We start from the raw sequence: 24222 nt of genomic DNA, 5'->3' as shown, positions 1-24222 counted from the left end.
TTTCCTTTCTTCATTTTCTTTCCTTTTTTTCCTACAATCTATTGTTACCTATCTCCCTTTTCCATTCTGCCCAAGTAATTTGCATAGTGCTCTCTTGCCCCTCTTTTCTCTCCCCCAACTTTTTTCCTTCTATTCTTTCTTCTTTTCTTCTCCTTTCTCTCTTCTCCTTCCCCTACCTTTCCCCCCATTGCCTCTACCTCCTCTACACTCAGCACTCACTGAATGGTCTACTATACCAACTCTAAATATTATCACCATCCTTCCTATCCCCTTGGAATCCCTGACAATAGCATCTTATCCCCCAACAATTGAACTGCCTTTATATACACTAGGACCCTGGTGCCCTTCAACCTCTTTTGCACACCTCACACCTCTTTTGCCCCTTGTCTCATCCCCTTTCCTTCCCTCTCTTCTAGCATCATCTTTTCAAAAATGCAATTTTCTATCCCTATCCAAACAACTCTTATCTCCCCAAAACCTGCTGTAGATAGACAATATCACCAAAGGGGTTTCTTATATATTATGTTCATAACTGGTTTGGCATTCAGTTTGTGAATTTGTTACTGCCTAGTTACGACTTCATGTTTGGGAACAACAATATTACAGTAACCTAGCTACAGTAATGTAGATGACTAACCTAGTCAGACCACAGAAATTAAGTCAAGGAAAAGAAACCAGTGATTAAATCCCCCAACTGACTGGTCAATAGCACAGAAAAAAATTACAAAATAGTGTATGGGTAAAAAAGAAGCAGGAGAATGTGATTGCTTAAAAGCCTAACAATAACATAACAAAAGATTTAATGAAGTGAAGGGGATGAATACCCAATTGCTGACCTGAAAAGAATGATGATAAGAATATTCAGTGAGCTTGAAGAGGAGCTTAAAGAAAACATGCAAAAACAACTCCACAAATATCAAGGGAGAGGGAGGGAGCAGGGGATAGAAGGGAGAAATGACCCAAACAATGTATGCACATGTGAATAAATGAATAAAAAAAAAAACAGATAACAAGGGATCATGGAAAAAAATCTTGAGAAGACAAAGAAACCATTAAGTGAACTCAGAAAGGATTTCAACAAACTCCAAAATGAAACTGAGGTGACTATAAAAAAAGATGTATATGAAAGAAAAAAGAAAACACAAAATATGAGAAGTAAGTATAACAAAAATATGGAAAGTCTCAGGAAAAAAACATCAAGCAGAAATCCTGGAAATAAAAAGTGCCTAAATCAAATAAAAAGTGCAGTTGAAAGCCACTCCAGCAGACTGGAAGTGGAAGAAAGAATTTCAGGGCTGAAAAGCAGAAGAATTCTTCTGCAAAAGACTCAAGGAACATGTAAGAACTCAGTGACTCAATCAAAAGACCAAACCTGTGAATAACAGGCATTGAAGAAGAAGAGGTACAAGCCAAAGGGTTATGTAGTATATTCAACTAAATAATCTTAGAAAATTTCCCAAATCTTGAGAAAGATATGTTTATTTGGGTACAGGAAGCTTCAAGACACTAAACAGATATGACCAAAATAAAATCTCTCCACAGCATATTATAATTGAAACATTTATCCTAGAGAACAAGGAATGAATATCAAAGGCTGGAAGAGAGAGAAATCAAATAATATATAAAAGGAGACCCATAAAAATAGCAGCAGAAACAAACACTGCCTCAGAGTGAAAGAATGGAAGAAGATTTACCAAGCTAAAGGCCCCTGAACACAGGCAGGAGAAGCTATGCTTATATCAGATAAAGTAGACTTCAATCCTAAATTAGTCAGAAGAGACAAAGAAGGTCACTTCATACTAATAAAAGGAGAAATAAAACAAGAGGAAATAACAATCATCAACTTATATGTGCCCAATGTTGGTGCACCCAACTTCATTAAGCAATCACTACTGGACTTAAGAACACACATAGACCCCAACACAGTCATGGTGGGAGATTTCAATACTCCTCTATTACCACAGATTGATCAGCCAGATTAAAAATCAACAAAGAAACTCTAGAATTGAATGGCACCACAGATATAATGGACCTGACAGACAGCCCATGGAAACTTCTCCCAAAATGGGCCATATTTTAGGTCACAAAGCAAATTTTAACAAATATAAGAAAATGGCAGTCACCCTCTGTGTACTGTCTAATCAAAATGCAATAAAACTAAAATTCAACAACAAAAGAAACAGCAGAAAATACTCAAACAACTGGAGACAGAACAACACATTGGTCTATAATGAGTGGGTCATTGAAGAAATAAGAAATCAAAAAGTTCCTGGAATTTAATGAAAATGTAAACACATTTATTAGAACATATGGGACACAGTAAAGTCAGTCCTAAGGGGAAAGTTTATAGCAGAGAGAACATATAATAAAAATACAGAATCATGTAAATGACCTGATGTTAGAAAAATAAGAACAAACTAAAACCAAAACTAATAGGAAAGAAATAATAAAAATAAGGGCCCAAATCAATGAAATAGAGGGAAAAAAACCAAAGAATCAATGAAACAAAAAGCTGATTCTTTGACAATATAAATAAGATTGACAAAGCACTGGCAAATCTGAATAAAATGAGGAGGGAAAAGACCCAAAATAAAAAAAAAACAGAAATGAAAAAGTGGAGATAACAATAAATACCAAGGAAATCCAGGAAATTATCAGGGACTACTTTGAAAACCTGTATTTAATTAAACTGGAAGATCAAGAAGAAATGGACAAAGATCTGGATACATATTACCATTCAAAATCAAACCACGAAGATATTACTCACCTAAACAGATGTATAACACACAATGAAATCAACACAGCTATAAAGAGTTTCACTAAACAAAAAGTACAGGACCTGATAGATTCATAGCTGCATTCTAACAAATTTTTCCATGAAATAGAAAGGAAGAAACAGAGGCAACTCATTCTATGAAGCCTGTATTACATTCATTCCTAAACCAGATAAGGATACAACAAAAAGCAGGAATTATAGGGCAATCTTTTTAATGACTGTAGATGCAAAAATCCATGATAAAATATTGGCAAACCAAACTCAACCACATGTCCAAAAGTTCATACACCATGATCAAGTCTGCTTCATCCCAGGTATCATATGCAAATAATTAAGTGTAATATAACAGAAGTAAAGACAAAAACCACCACATGATCATCTCAAAAACAGCAGAAGAAACTTTTGATAAAGTTCAATATCCTTTCGTGATAAAAGCTCTAATAAAACTAGGAATAGAAAGAATGTACCGCAACACAATAAAGGCCATATATGACAAGCCTATAGCCAACATCATACTAAGTATAGAAAAACTGAATCCATTTCCCCTAAAGTCAGGAGATAGTCAACATCCTTGTGTAATTCCTAGCCAGAGCAATAAGACAGAAAGATGAAATAAAAGTAATGCAAATTGAAAAGGAAATAGTTAAACTCCTTATTTGCAGATGACATACATGATTAAATACCTAAAAGATTTGAAAAATTCCACCAAAAGACTCATAGACACCATAATCAGTTTCAGCAAAGTTGTAGGATATAAAATCAATATCCATAGCTTTTCTATACAGCAACAATGAACAGATTGAGAAAGAATATAAGAAATCATCCCACTTACAATAGCCTCAAAAAATACCTAGGAAAAAATTTAACAAGGCACATGAAAGATCACTACAAGAAAAACTATTGAAAAAAGAAATCAAAGATTTCTTTCCATCTTCAGAAGATGGAAAGATCTCCCATTATCATGGATTGGTAAAATAAACATAGTGAAAATGGTTAAATTATTAAAAGCAATCTACATGATCAAGACAATTCACATCAAAATCCCAATGATATTCATCACAGAGGCTGAAAAATTAACGTTAATTTATTTTGAAGCACAAAAGACTCAAATGGCCAAGGCAATTCTAAACAAAAAGAGCAATGCTGAAGGTATCACAATATGTGACTTCAAACTATACTACATAACCATAGTAAAAAAAAAAATGGTACTTTATTGGCACAAAACAGACATGAAGACTAGAGAAACACAAGTCCCAGATGTGAATCCATGTGGCTATGCCTACCTGATTTTTTACAAAAGTGCCAAAAATATACAGTGGAGGAAAGGCAGCCTCTTTAACAAATGCTGCTGTAAAAATGGGATATCTGCCTACAGAAACCTGAAACTAGATCTGTGTATGTCACCCTGTAGAAGTACAAACTCAAAGTGGATTGAATACTTAATGTTAGACCTGAAACTTAGAAACTAGTACAGAAAACAGCATTGAATACACTGGAGTTAATAGGCATAGGAAATGACTTCCTTGATAGAATTCAAATGGCTCAGCAGTTAAGAGAAAGGATAGATAAGTGGGATTTTATGAAATTAAAATCTTTCTGCACAACAGAAGAAATGTTCTCTAAAACTGAAGAAGCTACCCATAGAATGGAAGAAAATCTTTTGCCAGATGTATGTCTGACATGGGTTTGATAACCAGAATATACAAGAAGTGCACAAACTAAACTCCCCAAAATTCATTAAACCAATGAAGAACTCTGCAAAATACTGAACAGAACTTTCTCAAAGTAATTAATCCAAATGGCTAAAAAACACAGGAAGAAATGCTAAACATCCCTGGCCATAAAGGAGGTGCACATTAAAATGATATTTATACCACCTCACTCCTGTAAGAATGGCTACTATGAAGCACAGGAACAACAACAAATGTTGTTGAGCATGTGGGGAAAATTGAACACTCATACACTGTTCTTGGGAATGTAAATTAGTACAATCTCTGTGGAAAACAGTATGAAGGCTCCTCAAAAAGCTAAAAATAGAACTTCCCTATGATCCAGCAATTCTACTGTTAGGGAGTAGCTATGGGGTGGCAACCATTGCTTGTCTTAGAGTCTTTGTCTAGAGAATTGTGGTTGGGCCATGTGTGGGACCAGCTGTTTCTTTGGATCCCAGAGGAATGTAAGTCAGGTTATAACAAAGGCACCTGCAACACCCAGGTTTATTGCAGCACTGTTCACAATAGCTAAGCTATGGAAGCAGCCATATTGCCCCACTATTGATGAATGTATTAAGAAAATGTGGTACTTATATGTGGTGGAATTCTCTTCAGCCACAAAGAAGAATGAAATTTTGTTATTTGCAAGTAAATAGGTGGAATTGGGGAAAGTCATCTTAAGTGAAGTTAGCAACATGTTTTCTCTCAAATGCAGAATTTAAACTTAACACATACATAGCATTATTAGGAAAGACAGGACACACCAATGATCAGTCACACTTGAGAGGGGGAGTGTAAAAGAAGGATGTTAAGTGGAACATGGTTGATGTACTCTCTATATGAGAATGAATGTAGAATATTTAAACTGGTTGAAACAATCATGAGAAGAGGACTAAGGTAGAAAGAAGAAAATTGGAGGAAATGAACCAAATCGGCTATAATACATATATACAAGGAAATTCCCTGTGTAGTATCTTAAATAAGCAAAATATCATTTCTCTTTCCTTTCTTTTGCAAAATTGAAGAACAGGAGGGAAGAACTGCCCTGCCTAGGGAAGTTGATATCAGTGGGAGGGGGAAAAGGTGGGGAAAGGATGCAAGAGGGTGAATGTGGTGCAAAGTGTAACCTTACCTAATACAACAATAAAATTAAAAATAAATTAAAAAAAAAACGCAAACCCACAATTTCTCCTAGATTTTGAGATTCTTTTGACCATGGTATTTAGTCTTCAGAGCTCTTTTAATTTTTTTCTTTTTATGTCTTAATAGTATTTTCTAAATAAATTTTTAGTGAAATACAAAAAATAATAAAATCAATATCTTCTAACCATAAATACATTTCTAATCCTCCTTCAATATATTTTTGCCCAACCAGCTTATCATCTTCTGAAATACTATGTACATTAAATGATAAAGCACACTTCTTATCTCTCACTACAATGTAAATTTCCTTGTGCCCAAATTTTTTATGACTTAGACCACTGATGTTTACCTCCAACATGCACATATACCTGAGTCATGGCAGATTAATGAATAGTAAGTGAATGGATAATTTACACAAAAGAGATAGGCTTCTATTTCCAAGAAACCTGGCATGCAAAAACTGGGAATGTGCTCCTTATTCTGCCACACTTCTCAGGTTAGGCCAACCTTCAAAAAACTATTGACACTGAGCTTTTAAACCAGCATTAAATAGAATGAACCCTTTCCAACAGCCTTCAGTTTCCAACATTCCATTATGCAGTGGGTCATTAAGGGAGGGGTGGATGGAAGCTGTAGGTAGATAATGTAGTCAAGCATACTTATTTCCAGTTCATGCAGAAACTATTCACCCAGGAAAGCAAAGTATACACTTCTCCACTTTTCCTTCATTCATTCTATTGCTCTAGTATGAGCAAAACCCACATTTATTATTGTTATTATTTTAATTTTTTTATATGAGAACTTCAAGAAGTATTTTCACCAACAGTAACTAGTATATTTTGGGGTGACAACTTACAGTATTCTTAAGTTCATGGTATTTTTCCTTATCCTTTGCCTGTGGTTTTTTTTTTTTTTCTGATGTAGAGTTTATCACTCCATAATTATTTGTCAATAACTAAGGGATCTTTTTCATCTATCTCTTGTGTAATAATACATAATTCCTCTCTTGACAAAGCACTACTGATTGGTTGTTTAGAAATAAGTTAGGAAAATGATGGAAAGGGTGAATTCAACTATAATAAATTGTAAGAACTTTTGTAAGTGTCACAATGTACCCACAATACAACAATAATGAAAAAAATAAAAAAAGAAATCAGGTACAAATTTTGGTATTTTTCTAAATATTGAAAACTTAAAATAGCATTATAGAAGTAATTGCAATGATGTTGAAGGTATTATAAGTGCATGAATAAAAGTAAACTATAATGCATAGTATGTGTACATATAATGCACTAATATGATTCCACTTATATCTGCATATTTCAGGACAAAAATCTTTGTAGTTTCTTAAAGATGCATTAATACATAGTTTTAATTTTCTCAGTTTTGCTTGTTGAGATTTTCAAAACTATGAATGAATATTAATAAACATGAAACTGATGAAAAATGCTAATTTTAAAAAAGAACTTAAATTTTATTTTAATGACTATTAAAAATGTAATTATATTTTACTAAACAAAAATATAGATAGATAAGATATATCATTGGTTAATTCTACTATGTGTCTTTTATTGGCATTTTTCTCATATTCACTCCCACAATATTTTTTCTCATTCCCCTTTGATATTAGAAGTAGTTCCAAGACTCTCCACTCTTAATTTATTAAGCCTGATTGCTGTTTTAAAGCTCAACTTGACATTATGTGTTTGCAAAAATATATGCAGCTTTGCCATGTGCCAGGTTCTACATCCTTTAACAGTGGTGACTCAGTTAATCCTCACAACAAGGATATAAGGAAATTATTTCTTTTATCTTCATTGTATGTGAGGCAATTGAGGTCCATAGAGATTAAATGATTTTTTCAAGTTCCCACAGCTAGTAAGAAATAAAGAACAGATTTGAAGTGTGGTTCTAGAATCTGTGCTTTTAACACTGTATATAACATAGTACAGTGTCTCCATTTTAAATAGAGTGTATGATTGACCTGTACTTTAATTTCTACCTTGTTAAATTTAGTTATCATTTAATGTATATAAGAGCAAATTGGACACACAATTTGTAACTAAAATTTAGTAACTTATCAAAGAATTTATCTGTAGCTGTATTACAGTGAAAAGATGTGGAGAATATGGATTACATAGTTCTACTGATAAGAAGCCCAGCCTACAGCTGTTGGGAGTGCACAGTTCACTGGTGCATTCACCAAGTTTGTATGATAAAGTAACTCCACAAAGTCAATATGAAGCAGAACAGTAGTCAACTAACATTATTTATATTATGAGCGATGTTTATAATGAAGTTGTTATTTTATCTTGGTAACTGAGAAACATTAGTATAATATGTCTAAGTAACTACATTGTTAAGGCAATTTCCACATGTATTTATTGCCTATGTGAAAATATGAACCAAAACTGACTTATAAACTTATAAACATGATAGCATAAGGATGATGCTTGATATAAAGTATATTAAAAGAAAATCTTGGGAACAATTAACATCAGAAGTTATATATTTTTTTAAATGTTCCCTTAATAGTTTCCTTCACTAAGAATTACCCAGTAACCAAGAACAGCCAAACAACTAAGAGTAGGTCGAATGTCATGAGCATATTTTTTGACATTTTCATGTTGCTGTCTCAAAAGATCATTACTCTGGTAAACATGTGTCATTTTATTTTTAATTATGCAACTCAATCTATTTATTGTTTTCTTATTTTAAAACAGCTCTAATCTCATAAATTATGTTGAATGCTTAATCTAAACTTCCACATAAGATAATGTACATTATTTTATCTGATTTATTTTGAAATGCAGTCATTACACAGATTTTCCATTGCCATACCCCTGTAAACAATGACGACTGAAATGATTACATTACGCAATATCCCAATACCTGGTTTATTTTCTTTCTTTTATTTATTTATACCCAAATTCACATATCCATGAAGTAAAACAGTTTTGTTCCTTTTTATTTCTATCCAAATGTATGACTTATTTTAATCTCAGCACTAAGTAGTTATCATGAATGAATGGGCCTAAGAAAAGGACAATTATCTTTAATAACAGAATATACTTCAATTGTTATTAAACATAATGTATTGAGTACTTATCAAAATCTTCAAACTAATTAAAGAAAGTATATATCACAGAAATTCTTGTTTTATCTCATATCTACATATATAAAGTTTTGGTGGTACTAGGGTTTGAACTCAGGGCCTCATGCTTGTTAGGGAGGTATATAAACAGTTTTAAGGAAATCTGACACGTTGGCAGAAATTAAATTTACATAAAGACAGCTAACTGCATATGAACTGTGGTCCTGCAAAAGGTGTGTAGTTACAATGGAAATACTTTTTATCTGACATGAATATTGCCTATGCTCTATTCTATTATTTCTTCACTAGAAGTGAAAGAATCCACTTCATTAAATTACATATTTTTTCCCTTTTGTGTTTTAATTTAAAAAAAATAGGAAGCATGGGTAAGTGATTTAAAGAATTGATTAAGGTTTATCTCTACTTTGCAATAAGAAATTGAGGATCTCTTAGTAATAAAATCTTACTGATTATACAGAAATTTTAGGAGAAATTAACATTATTCTTACATAAACCATGATAAAGACAGAATATATGAAAATCTGATCATTCAAAAGTATTCTTTTAAAAACTATAATGTTTAAACTATCCTTACTCATTTGCAACAAATATTGAAGTACCTATTCTTTCAATTTCTATGTCTTCCTAATAGCTTGGAAACCATATTTCTAATTTCTTCTAAATTTTACTTTTATTTAAGTAAGTAAGCTCTAGCTTAGATGGCACTCTGAAGGCCACTAAAGGGAAAGGAGAACATTTTTACATATGTTATACTTTTGTCAACTTTTAAATTAGCTTATTCTCCCAAGAGTTCCCTGTAAACTTTAAGAATGGAGAGATCACCTTACATTGATGCTAATAATAAACTGTGACAAATATATACATTTTAAACTTCTTTCAAGTCTCACATACCGTCCAAATGGAAAAGCACTGTGTTATGTGGAAAAATGGTTGATATTTAAACTGATTTAAGTTTAAAATATTCATTCACTTCAAACTGATGTTAAAGAATAAATAAGGTCCTATGTCCAGAATATGTTGTCTATATGCTATATTTGTAGATAAATGCATACACAGAGTATAGATATTGAGTTCTGAAATTAATGTCACAGGCAGTTATAAGTTAATATGTCTCCACCAGAAAGTAAAATTTCACCACATAATTACTGTATTTCTGGACTGAAGTCATAAAAATTGTGAGATTGATCACTTTGATAATTAATGATTTTTCCCTTCATATTCTGCATGTTTTAATGAAAAGTATATGCAAATGTAGCTTTTGGAACACCAAAGTGGCCTCAGAATACTATGAATTTTCTTTCTGAATAATTATGTTTGCCTTTAGGTTAGTAAAATATATACAAAATAAATGAACTATGTAATGTTTTTAAGTAGTAATTAAAAGAAAATTATATATGCATTACATCAAAATTTTACTTGTTTATGTGATGTATGGTCTTTCTATTTTAGCATAATCTTTATATTGTCATAGTGACTAAGGAAGGTAACAAGTAATAGAGATTTAAATGTAACATCATTGAAGAGCAATAATAAAATTTCCCGATATCCAGAATGCTGGCAATGTTCCGATCCTGCACCTGCTGAGGTTGTTTTCATGCAAGTACACATGCATTTCTGTAAGTCCTTCACTACAAAATATGGATCTGGAATCTATTAGTGACTACTGAGCAATTTTTAAAGAAGTCTCAGAAAAGAAAGTTTGAAATGACTTCCTTGGTTGTAGCTAAGTAGAATGAACTAATAAATATTCTCCTTATCTCAAGTAAACTCACAATAGTAAAATAAAATTTATCTTATGGAAAAAATCATTGTTGATTTTTTTCATTCATTTTCTTATTTTTATTAAATTGTTTTGGATTAAATTTGATAAACACAAGTCTAAAATTATAAGGATGCTCTTTATCTCTAGTTGTCAGATAGAAACCATGTTTTTTGTAACTTGGCAGCGATAAAAACAAAGTTTATTGATTCTTAAGTTATTGTTACATATGACTTACAAACTGTTACCAATTTATCTCTCACTTTGAAAATTAAGAAAAAATTAAAAACTAAAGTAATAGTTTGCATTTATATGTGTTGACTTTAAATGGTTTTCGACAGTTCAGGGTTTGAACTCAGGGTCTTGTACTTGAACCATACCCACAACCCTTTTGTACTTTAGTTATTTTTTAATGTCTTGAATTTTTGCCTGGGGCTGACTTTGGACTGAGATCTCCTACCTATGCCTCCCAGGAACCTGAGATTACAGATGTACACCATCACCCCAGATTTGTATAGGCCGACTTTGTCAGTAAAAATGCACAATCCCTTTTTCCTGAATCATGTGACCAAACAGTGACATTACTCTACCTTTTTCATTAATTGCTAAATGCAATTATCTTTATCTTGTTGTGAAATCCACAGTTCTTCTCTTTACAGCACAAAGATATTCACCTTTTTTGCATAAAATTGCTATAGTTTATTAATTGTGTTGGTGTTCTCAGGAATGTTTGGAAAAGCTACCACACAATTCCATTATTAAAAAATATGAATCAAATCTAGTAATACTGTAATAGCTATGAATATAATATTTTAAACATAAAATATAATGAAATTATTACGTTTATATGCTCACTGCTGTTATTTTTTTCATATTCATTGATCATGATCATTTTGGTATATGAAAATATCCTCCAATGCAGGAGCTGCATTATTCACAAATATATATATGGAGATTCGAGAATTTACCCTTCCCTCAAGAATTCTTCTTATACACTCTTAAGAATCTAGTGAGAATAGTATACACATAACATTTAGGTGCCAAAATAAAATTAATCTGTTAAGTCTTTCCCAATAAAACAGCAACTGGTTAAAGCAGAAGAAACACAGGTAGACTCCTTTATTTGAAAGGTGACTCTTCCCTCATTTTGTAAGTGGATACAGGAAAATAGCATTATAAAACAATTCATGTGTAAAGTCTGAGAATCATGCCTGACTTACATTGACTTCATATTAATTCAGAACAACCTTCTTTACATCAAATACTTTTAGGAAATGAAATAAGTTATGGTTGGTATGTCAGATGTGTTTAAATTTTGGTAAAATTAAACTGAAACTGTAAAATGTTAATATTTTTGAATTTGGAATATTTCACATCTTACTAAGAGCTGGCTTGGGTTCTTTTTCATGTCTAACATGAATTGATTACTCATTAACTTGGTCAATAATTCTTTTACCATTGATTGCTTAGTTACCCACAAAAATCCATACAGGAACTGACCTTATCAAATCTGGTTATTTTATATTTGAGCTAAGTCACAGCTCAATTGACTTAATGATTCCTATATCATAAAATCAAAGAATGCCTTTATTCACCAGATTGTATTTTAGATGCTATTAAATTTGCTTGTGAAGTAGAGTCAAGATCTATCAATAGCTGTCTGTTGGCACATTAAATAAGCATCACTAAAAGAGCTGTTTGTAGGTAATTCACCAATAAAGTCTGTTACCCTACTTTCTGTAATTCTCTTCTCTCTCTGGACAGGGACACTATTGAAAAACCATGATGAAGCTGAGACAATGCTCTATCTCTCAAAATGCACAAACCCTTGTATAGTAGTTTCCCTTTATTAATGGTTTAACTTTTGCCACAGCTTCAATTACATATGGTCAGCTGCAGTCCAAAAATATTAAATAAAAATTCCACAGAGAACTCATAAGTTTTAAATAACTTATGAAGCATATTTTATATGAATTAATTTAAGCTTAAATGGGTGCCATTTTTATTTGTGAATATGGCATTCCAGAACTCAAGAGAATAAAACATCTGGAAAGAAGTAATTGGATAACTGCAGTGAGTGAAGATTAAATTTAACTTATTGGATTTAGTAACGTATGATGATATCATTTTCAATTGTATGCAGGCAGGCATTGCAAGACTGCATTTTAATTATATGGTTGACAATAAGGAGATAAAGATGAGAACGCAGGTGTAAACTACTTGTTACACAAATGAAAGAAAGATTTTATTGAATGCATTTAATTGGTTGATTCTGTTTTGATGAAAAAGATGCTGATATAAATATTTGTATTAAATTTTTTAGAAGGAAAATTTAAAAAAATATAACTGTGATGTAGGGGTGAGATTCAGAAAACAGGTGCAGCATGTTCCCACCATAATGTAATTTAAGAAATGTGGGGCGTTCAGAAAAGTTGATGAAAATTTGATAGTTCATATCATATGAATAAATGTTATTTTGAACAGACACAGAAAGGGACTTATGAGGATCAGATATATGGAAAGAAAGAAGAAAAAAGAACTAAATAATCAAAGGTGACAAAGAGAGATTGATATGACTAAATGAAGAATATTGCCTAGTAGCTTTGAGAGCTCACATGCACAAAATAAATTTTAGTAGTTATAAATCTAATATCTCTGATATTTTGACTACCATAATTTTTATTTGTGTTACAAATATATATAAATTCCATGTGTGGAATTTTTGAAGAAGAAATGTTGCTGAGACACTAGAGGACTAGATGTACTCTCTGTAAGAATACTGAAGTCACTAATAATCTTGGCACCATTAAGTAGGAAAATCATACACGAGAGAGAAAAACTTAAATGAGTGATGGGGATCTTCTCAGAGGGCAGTTGTTTATATACTTCATAAGAAGAGAAAAGGGGAGCTAGATAGAAGAAGATTAAAGAAACAGAAAAATTGTAGAATGATTTAAATGATGACATTTGAGAACATGTGAGATTTATAGCCAATTCTTGACACTGATATAAATGCCATATAAAATAAAATGGTTTTAGTGAAAGCAATATTCTTAGTTGTCATACAAATTTTAGTTAAGGGCATATGATTTAAGAAATATTTGTGGAAGTATTCTGAGCTAGTGTATGTAAAGAAAAGGAATATTGCTAAAATGAGCATTGATCAGTAGGAGTCATTTGTGAAAATGTTTTTGATGCAGGAAAGGCGTGATACTTTGAATTGGGACAGGAAATAGAGAGTAAAATTACAAAATAATCTAGGAAAAAGAGATGTTGCTTAAGTTCTTTATACTTTATTAATCAGCAAGAAAAACATGAGGACATAAGAAAAACACAAGAGAAGACAGACTTAGATTGTAAGGACTTCTTCAGAAGGGTGGCCAAACCTGGTAAGAAATTAGAGGCAGATCCTGCTATTTTATTTTATTTGTTTTGATTAATATAGATAGAATTTTTATATAATTTGAAAAGATATAATTTCTTATCCTCACAGGATAGGAAAACAATAAAAATAGAAATGATTTATCTTATAAAGCTCAATTGAATATGTTAACAGAAACTGATAAATATATTTAAAACTAGAGCAATTTCAGTCATAAACTTATTAAATGTCCAAGCCCAAAATAAAATACCAAGAGATAGAATTTAACAACATATTAAATGTTTATAGTGTTCTTATGAAGCAGACATTTCCAGGAACTCTGAAGATTCTCAGGATTGATTAACATTAGGAAACATATTTAATTTACAGTATGCCATATCAGCAGTCCAATAAGAACAACATCCTGATATTTCCAGTAGATATTAAAAACATTTTTGAGTCCATTCAGTCTGCATTTATCATAAACTGAGAGTAAACTCAAAATAATAAGGAATATTAGGATAATGTATAGCAACGTGTTCTGCATAGTTCCATAGAGCTCTTGTGTTTAAGCATTTCAACTGCTTTTCAGTAGTGTTTGAAATTTATACCTACTAAGGTATAAATTACCCTTTGATTGGGCTTAACACACCTCATCAGTGTCATTTCAAATTTTATATAGCGCCTTCTCTATTCTAACCATCTTTGTTTCTGTTGGTCACTCTTCCATCAATGGTGGCTTTTCTTTTTATATAATTCAACATCATCAGAATCTATAAAGTTGACCTATGGCCACCACATTAGAGAGTCCCTCTAGTTGTTTACTATTAAATCATCAAGTTCATTTCCTTCTAACAATATTGAACTTTTACTCAGTTTCTCTATTCTCTAAACTAGTTTAAAGTAATAACTGAAATAAGATTAGAGTTTTTTCCTGGTGTAGAGATTGGTACCAAATGATTACATTGTTTTCTTTCCCTGAACGTGCATTGTAGGATAAGTATTCAGGGTGGCAGCAGTTGTCTTTAATCTCAGAAAAAATGTAATTTTTAAAAATATTTCCAAGTTTTGAATAACCAATAAAACTCTTTGACAGAAAGGCTAACCATGTACTCTACTGTATAGCTGTCATGGAGGTAATAGTAACAATTGATTTCAGTAGTAGTGGCATCTGAATTGGAAATTTCTGTGATGTGTTATTGATTGAGATTTTATTTATGGAAATCTTAAGGATTCATTCCATTTTTTAAAAGTATGAACCTTATAATTTACTAAAGATCCTGTAAATTATAAAGTTTAGGTCCTTAAATAGTGAACTTAGCTGGCATCCTTCTAGCAAGTACATTTGTCTCTTCAATTCAGCAGTATGGGCCTATTTTTGCTAAAGTTATGTTTCTCCACTGAACTGAATTTCTAGCTAGTGTGGGAGGAGAAATGGCATTTAAAACTGCAATTTGGTCAGAATGAACACACAAAACTAAGTGAGTCTGTTGTTATTTCTACATCTTCCCAACTGACAAGAGTTAGGGTGCATAGGTGAATTGATGATAAATAGATAAGTAGTACATAGATGGATATGTAGGTAGTTGATTGATTGATTGATAAAATATTTACAGAGATTCAGTAGTGTGTCCAATTTACTTTTAAGACTAAGAAGCATGCCAAAATTCTCTTTCCTGAACTTTAATTTTTCACACAATGCAAACATACAGTTTGAAGTTTGCCAGAAATGGTAAGTTGGATTACATAAGAATTCATTTTATATTTGCATAAAAATAAAAAGTAGTGTTTATAATGGTATTTCTACTGATTGTTTCTCTTGTATACAATTAATGGTCTTGTACATATGTAAGAAAGAGCGCATGGAAGTATTTCTTTAGCTCTTCAATGATTATAACATTTGGTGGCTTTTACTTTCATAATTTTGACTAAATTTCACCAGATATACCCCTTTTGCTTACTTACTTATGTATCACTAATATATTGTTCTATTTACTTCTTAAATTGAAAATGCTATTATGAACTTGATAATAATTTTATTTCCCTTAAAATGATTTTAGTTATATGGGATATCAAATAAATTATTTTTAATTTGTTTTTTATGGGAAATAAAAAATACCTATTAATGTTTCATTCAACATGTATTTAAGTTCATTGAGGCTAAAATTATCTATGGCTGAATACAGAAAAAGAATCAATTAAACAAAGTAAATTAATAGTTTCATATTGACTCACTACATAATTAACAACAAAATTACTGTAGACCAGATTTTCTTAATGATTAAAGGTGGCATTTTTCTGTCTCCAATTATGCTACTTTATACACATGCACTAATATGCAATTTCCAAGTATCATTTCAGTTAAAGGGGTATATATTGAGTTTTAACTAATCACACTTTCATGCTTGAATATAGTTTCTATCCATATTCAAATAAAACCTGTATTTTCTTTGTTTTCAGAGGTTAAGCTATTATTTTAAATCTTTCTAGTGTTCATCATTCTGAACAGAATGTATAAAAATGCCTACAGTGTAATAATTAAAATTTTTTGGCTTTTCAGTTTAACCCTTCTTGTTTTCATAACCATATTATACAAGGAATCTGAATGGTTAGATTGACATAAGTAGCTATCATTTATTATGCTATTACATATTATACACAGAGTAATCCATAATACTTAAGATTGTTCCCATTTAAGAAATATACATTTAATGATTTTAAAGTAAACAGCTTTTTGTGATTAGGAAACAAGATTATTTATGAGAAAGTTGACTGACATTAAGTTGAGTAGAGATAGAAAGAATAAAACCTCAAATAAAGAAGAGATTAAGGACATTTCTTTACAGACCTGAATGGTCTGTAAATGGAAAGACCATTTATCCTCTCTTTACCACAACCACTACAACCAAAAGAGTTTAATAAGCATCTTTAGAGGGATGATTGCTGGACTTTTCAGAAATTGGCCAAGTACGGTTCATGGTCCAAATCTAATATCCCTGAATGTCTCTCTAACTGAGCTTAATTGAGAGCAGCTGAGCTCAGTCATTTGCATGTGATCTAAGGTGCATTCCCACTGCAGCAGCAGGACTAAGGAGCTGTGACACATTTGTATGGTGTGTTTGCAAACACTAAAGTACTTGCTTTCTGCCTGGAAAGGGCTTGTCAACCCCTGCTCTTTAGAGAAATCCTTTATCAAATTATACTGTGCAAATATAATCCCTCAGTCTGTTGTTGAATTTCACATTCTATCAATAGTGTGTTCTGATGAGGAGAATTTAAATTTTGATGAAATCTATCTTATCATAATTTAGGAATTGTGCTCTTGATGTCTAATCTAGCAAATCTTTGCCTGACTTCACAGATTTTATTTCTTTCTGCATTGAAATTTTAGTTTAGGGTTTATAAACTGGTTTATAAAATCAAACTTCAATTTTGTTTTGCAGAAAAGTATCTAATTGCCTAACATAAAATCATTTGTTTAAAAAGGTTGTTGTTTCTCCCCAAACAGCATTTAAAATTTTATTTAAAAAAATTGCAAAGTTTATTTTTTAAATTTTTTCTATTTGATGCCATCAATCTAATTTTCTATACTTATGAATATATAACACTGTTGATAATTGTATTTTTATAACGAGTTTCAAAACAGTTAAGTAAGACCTTGAGCATTGTTCTTCTTTTTTTCAAAGATGTTTTGGTTATTCTACCTATTTTGTATTTCCATATAAAATATACCATGGAAGATCATTATTCATTATCTCCCTAATTTAATTTGATAGTTTATATATTAAAATAACTTTAAATTAACAAAAATGTTGACGAAAGATTACAGATTGTTTTCATCCACTCTTCAGAAAGATTCCCCTACTTCTAAGACCATATAATACATGGTACATTTCTAAATAATTTAACAGTAAATAAGTGCTATTAACTAGCAACTTTATTCAGATTTCAGCAATTTTCCTGCTTTGACACTTCCATATTTAGCAAATTTATTCATAAATGTTCAAATAGTAATTTTATTGCTTGAGATTAAAGCTCCAGGCACAATGATAGATCCGAAGTTCACAATCTATTAAGTGATTCACACTTAAATTAATAGTGCAATTAACAAATATCACTTCAATATGACATCTCAGAAAACATAAATAACTACAATTATATTTATCATTAAACAAGAAAGATAGATGACTTCTGTTAGAAAGTTATATTTAAAAATATTATTCTCAAAAAATTTTGAGCACCAAAAGAATGATTCCTTGAATCACCCTTGCAAGAAAAAAAAAAAAGAAAGAAAGAAATAAAACAACATTGGTTAAGTACTGGGGACAGAACCCAGAACCCAGGTTCTTGTGTTTCCATGGCCAGGCCTTTCCCATTGAGCTACACACCCAGTCCTACTTGTTTTATTTTATTTTTTATTAGCATATTATTGTTGTACTGGGAACACACTGTGACATTTACTTCCACTGTATCATAGTAGAATTTGCTCCCTCCATTATTGTTCTTTAACCTTCCTCCTCCTGGAAAAATTTCAACACATTTTATTTTTATACCTGTTTCTTTTTAGCTTGCTTTTTAGATAGGATTTTACTAACTTTTCCAAGATTAGCCTCAAACATGAGATCTTCCTGCCTCTGCTTTCAGAATAATTAGGATTGAAAGTGTGTACCACCACACTTGACTTTTACAGATTTTTTGGAACAGGTTATCACTAGGTAGCCAGGCTGGTCTTGAACTCTACATTCTCCTGTCTTCACCTCCCAAACCCTGGAATTATTTGTGTGGGCCACAACACTACATCTTTTCATTTCTACAGGAATAGGAGGCTGTTTAAATTTGCCAAAGACTTGTTTCCTTAACAATCACATGCCAGTTTTGGATGACTCCAGAAACTATGGTTTGTTCTCTTTAACATTAAAATAGACTTGATTTTTTATTTGAAAACGTTTCTTTTTTGTTTGTTTGGGTTATTTGTTTTGTTTTTAAAGTTTTTTTCTTTTTTTGAAGCAGGGTCCTACTATATAGCCCATGCTAGCTTCCATCAGACAATTGTCTGACCTCTGCCTCCCAAGTGTTGAGATTACAGATGTGTCCAAACAACTAGGATGAAAAAATTACTTTTTATCAGTAGTTGGCAAATAATTTTTGAAAAAAGGATACACATAGAGATTAAATTGTCCACTGTAGAGAAGAATTTACACATATTTCAAATATAGCAAAAAGTAGTTTTGTGTTAGAGATAATTTATCTTAAATTGGCATTCTACAGTAATTACCATAAATGAAAAGTTGTTTCTAGTGTATCGATTAAAAAATAAAACTATATTTGCTAAAATTGATTTCCCTACTTCTCTCATATTTGAATTAATGCATTTACTTCTATACAATTTTTAATAAATTCAGTGTATTTAGCTTTTGTTTATTGCTTGATAAATACCATAAGAATTAAATTTATTACCAATTTGTAATATAACAATATATTCAAGAAATGGAGCATTCTGTGATTGTGGTCTAAAATTCCTTTTTTTAGATATTCATGTTTGTTAGGATTATAGAAAGTCACAAAGGAAAATTTTGTGTATCAAGTATAAGATTGTTTCAGTTTAGTGGGTCAGATGTCTCTAGGGTTCTTTCTCAGCATTTTACAACATTTACCCTGCCCTCCCATTTGAATTACCTAGGAGCAGATGGTATGAAATAACTAATTTTCTCCAGGGAAAGGTTAATAATTTCCTGTTTAGCACTTTTCAGTAACAGAGGTATGAAGGACCTTGTTTATCAGATATACATACTCTTTTTTGGGAGGAGGGCAGGCTGGGTTTTGAACTCAGGGATTTGTGTTTGCAAAACAGTTGCTGTACCACTTGACCCATACTCCAGAATATTTCGTTCTGGTTAGTTTTCGAGTTGGAGTCTCTAGAACTATTTCTCCAGGCTGGCCTGGAGTCTTGATCTTCCTGATCTCAGCCTCCCAAAGTAGTTGTAATTGTGAGTATGAGCCACCAGCACCCTCTGGCTTTATGACGCATCGTTTGGTATAATTTAATTCTATCAGCATGGAACAGATTTTGTAACAAAAGTTTTAAGAGGATACATTCCTTTAAACCTCTGCGATTCCATTAAAATGGCTATGAGTTCTCCTTGCCGCTCCGGTTCTCGGAGGCTGGTCTTGTTGCCCAGCGTATAAGGAGGCTCAGGAAAAGACGTATAAGGAATTTGCATAATTCGGCTGTACAAAATGGTGCTGGAGGGGACTTATTTGTGCACAGAGATACTCCTGAAAATAACCTATATACCCCATTTGATTTCACACCAGAAAACTGTAAGAGGATAGAGGCAATTGTTAAAAGCCATCCAGAAGGGCATAAAGCAGCAGCTGTGATTCCAGTTCTGGATTTAGCACAAAAGCAGAATGGGTGGTTGCCCATCTGTGCTATGAACAAGGTTGCAGAAGTTTTACAAGTACCTCCAATGACACTATATGAAGTAGTAACTTTTTATACAATGTATAATGGAAAGCCAGTTGGGAAGTATGACATTCAAGTCTGTACTATTAAATCTTGCATGCTTCGAAATTCTGACAGCATACTGTATGTAGGCCATTCAGAAAAAGCTTGGAATAAAGGTTGGGGAGACTACACCGGACAAACTTTACACTCTTACAGAGGTGGAATGTTTAGGGGCCTGTGTAAATGCATCAGTTGTTCAAATAAATGATAACTACTATGAGGACCTGACATCTAAGGATATTGAAGATATTATTGACAAGCTAAAAGCTGGCAAAATTCCAAAACCTGGGCCAACCAGTGGACTTTTCTGCTGTGGGCTAGCTGGAGTCTTACCTCTTTGTCTGAACCACCAAAGGACCTGGCATTGATGTGCAAGCAGGCCTTTAATTTATATTCAACTAAATATGTCACTGGAGAAATAAAATATGAATCTTCTGTATACATTAACTTTATATTGTTTGCTTATTCTACTTTGTATATATCTTGGTAATCTAGTAACTTGTAGTTATAAATACTTTGTTAAAAATGACAGCACCATTTTTAAGTTCTATTAATAGTTCATTACATAAGAGTTACTCCAGTGTCACCCAGGTCAACTGCCATGTTACTTTTATCAATAATATTAGGATGTTGTTAAGTAAAAATTCTGCCAAATTTCAAATAAAAAGAACAGACTATGAAAACCACATGGAATATGGAGTTTTCCTAGGATCGAAGTGAGGAACCTTTTAAGAATATAAGAGGAATAACCACCTGTAAATTCAAAAGTATTTATTCCCTAATAATATTGCTAACAAATGTACAGTATGGATAACTGAGACAAAAGTAGCTGTATATAATGTAAAAGCAACTGTGAATACAGTGTTTAGTCATATAAACAGACAAAATTATGTATATTCTACCTCAGCCATCCTCTTTTTATTCTGTATATTTCTTTTATTTTTATTTTATTATTTTGAAGTACTGGAGGTCAAACTTGGTGCCTACACCTTAACCACTCCACCAGCCCTGTTTTGTGATGGGTTTTTTTGAGATAGGGTCTCACAACTGCTATTACAGGCATGAGCCATTTGTCCCTGGTATATTATTAAAAAAGTTAATTTTTATTTTGTATACTTTATGGTTGCACTGTGTTAATTATCTTAATTTAATTCGAATGTGTGATAGTAAGATTGAAAAAATTAGTGATTTACAAAAGTAAACTTTTCATTGTTGAAATATTCAGGCAATTTTCCAGGCAGACTGCCATGACAGATAATTCTAAGAATTCAACAGAAACCCTGCCTAATTTTTCTACTGCCTGTGGTTCCAATTCCTATGGTTACTTAAAAAAATGTGATTTCTGTAGTCTGCACCCATTGCTTTGTGATGGCTGGTAGTAAACATAAAAGAAAGAAAGCAGAAGTAGCGCATGTCCTCTTTTTCCTTCATTAAATCATCTACCAGTCTTCTATGTATAGCTCATTAGTCAGAACACTGCCACTTGGCCAAGACTAGTTGCATACATACAATATGTGTTTTAAACATAGGGAGAAGTTGCTACAATAAAATTAGTGTTTATGTTTCTAAATTTTTTAAAGGTTAAAAAAATTAGAAATTTCTGGAACATTTGTATGCAGAAAATGTGTTTTGGCCTTGATCTTGAATATCAAGTGAGGCCATTTGTTGCCTTTCACAGAATTCTGATTAATTTTAATGGCTTATCATTTTCTTCTTTTGAGTTCATCAGTTATGTAATAACGTATCTGCAAATAATTTTTTTTCTTGTGATTGTTTTACACATATTGTTTTTTCTTGCTCTTTATTTTATTTTATTTTTTGTTTACCTAATTTTTTTTAGCTACTTTCAGATAAAGTCTCCCTTTTTTGCCCAGAAGCAACCTAGCACCATGATCTGCATACCTGTACTTCTCACATATCTGGGAACACAGGCATGTACCACCTATCCAGCTTATTGGTTGAGGTGGATCCTTGTTAACCTTTTTGCTAGGGCTGGCCTCAAACCCCAATCCTTCATATTTATGCTTCCCGAGTAGCTGGGTTTACAGGAAGGAGCCACCACACTTGGCCCTTTCTTGTGTCTTAACTGTCAAGTAAAATGTCACACAGAATAACAATAAATAATTTTGTTTTCTTCTATAATTTGATGATAATGTTCCAAATTAAGCATAAGCTTTCCAGATAAAAAATGATTTCTTTTAGTTGAAGTAAATAAAAATTTTAATTGTTTCTTTCTTTCACAGGTTGATATGCAGATTTACATTATAGTCAGTAAACTCTCCTTCATTTGCTGAGTTAAAATGCTTTTAGTGATGCATTCATTATTTTTCCAAATTGCATTTACTAATGTTTTATTGAATCTTTTAAAACTGCCTAATATATTTATGTTTAATGTTTATATCATATATATATATATATACATATATAAATTTTAATGTTATATCATATATATGCATGTATACATAGAGAGAGATGGATAGACAGATATATTTATTTCATTTTAAATGTTTTTATTAGTATATGAAAGCTATAAAGACGGTTCCATTGAGGCATTTACAAGTATATGTATGTTGTACTCTGGTTTGCTTCCCCTCCATTAATCCCCCTCTTCCCCCAGTTCTCTTGTTAACATGGCTTAAGTTTCAATATTCCTTATGTGCACATGTTTAGAAAATACATAACCATATTCATCCTCTTTTACCCTCTTTATGTACCCTCTCCCTTCCTGTCTGACCCTCCCCTTAACATGACTTGTTTTAAATTCCTGTCCTTTATTATTTGTTCATTGTTCAGTGGAATTTTGCCTTGGTATTTTACCTATTAATATATTGTACTATAATCAGTCTAATCCCCCCATTAATCTACCTTACCCTTCCTCACCACACCCCATATTCAACAGTTTTCAATGTGTTTTTTAAGATGTGATACATCTCATTATCATTCGCTCTTTATCCATCTTTTATCCTCCTTTATTCTCCTCTAACAATCCCACTTTTGGAAACATTCTGTAGATTACTTTAGCATTTTTCTTATGGTTTTAGTTACATAAAAATATCTTTGAATATTTGCTAGGATTTGCTAACATGTAAGTCATTTGAGAACTTGCTAAAAGATGGTGTATAGTGGGGTGTTTGTGAAAGTCTGTGTCAGTGGAGAGTAGGAGGAAAGAAATTGGAAATAAGAGGGGTGCTAAGTGGATCACCAGATCATTTAATGCATCCCCAGGTCACCCAAGGTAGGTTACCTAGGATCTTACATGTGAGGAGTTGCTTGTCCAAGACCAAGTATCTGTAAGTACTGAATTTTATTGATCTTCCTTTCTTAATTATGAGTAGATGGTCAAATTCATCAGATGTTTGGATAAGTCCCTGATATGCCTTAGAGTAGCCAAATTAGTGAATGGATATAATGATCTTGTGATATAATTTCATTATGTAATAATTTAAAAGTTTCAAAAAATATATACTTTTTTGTATAAGAAAAAACACTACTTTCATGAAAGTATTCTAAGTCTGTCATGATTTTTCAGACTACTTGAATACCTATGTATGAAATATATGATGGCTTGCTGATTAGTCAGGAAAGTCTATGGACTGGCTTATGTCTATAGTAAAAGTTCCAAAAAAAAAAGTAAATTCAGAGACACATAAAAACACCAAAAATACATATTGTGCATTAAATAGTGATGTTTATCAGGTTAATGCATATATCTCCTTGAGTATTGTTCATGTCTTCACAGCGCACACATTATACACCCCTTCTATGTTTTAAGATGTAATGAACATAATGTTTATCTGTAGTCATTGTACTGTACAATAACATACTGAAGGTTTTTGCTCTTATCTCAC

At 31.9% G+C, this 24222-nt stretch overlaps 1 pseudogene; it reads left to right on the top strand.

The window, feature by feature from the left end:
- Window positions 1-20199: 20199 nt before the first annotated feature.
- Window positions 20200-20761, top strand: LOC109702913 (NADH dehydrogenase [ubiquinone] flavoprotein 2, mitochondrial-like; annotated as a pseudogene).
- Window positions 20762-24222: the final 3461 nt, after the last annotated feature.

This window comes from Castor canadensis, chromosome 10 (assembly GCF_047511655.1).
Source record: "Castor canadensis chromosome 10, mCasCan1.hap1v2, whole genome shotgun sequence".
Classification (NCBI taxonomy): domain Eukaryota; kingdom Metazoa; phylum Chordata; class Mammalia; order Rodentia; family Castoridae; genus Castor; species Castor canadensis.
Note: the sequence above shows the minus strand (reverse complement) of the source record. Positions and strands in the feature narration are given on the sequence as shown.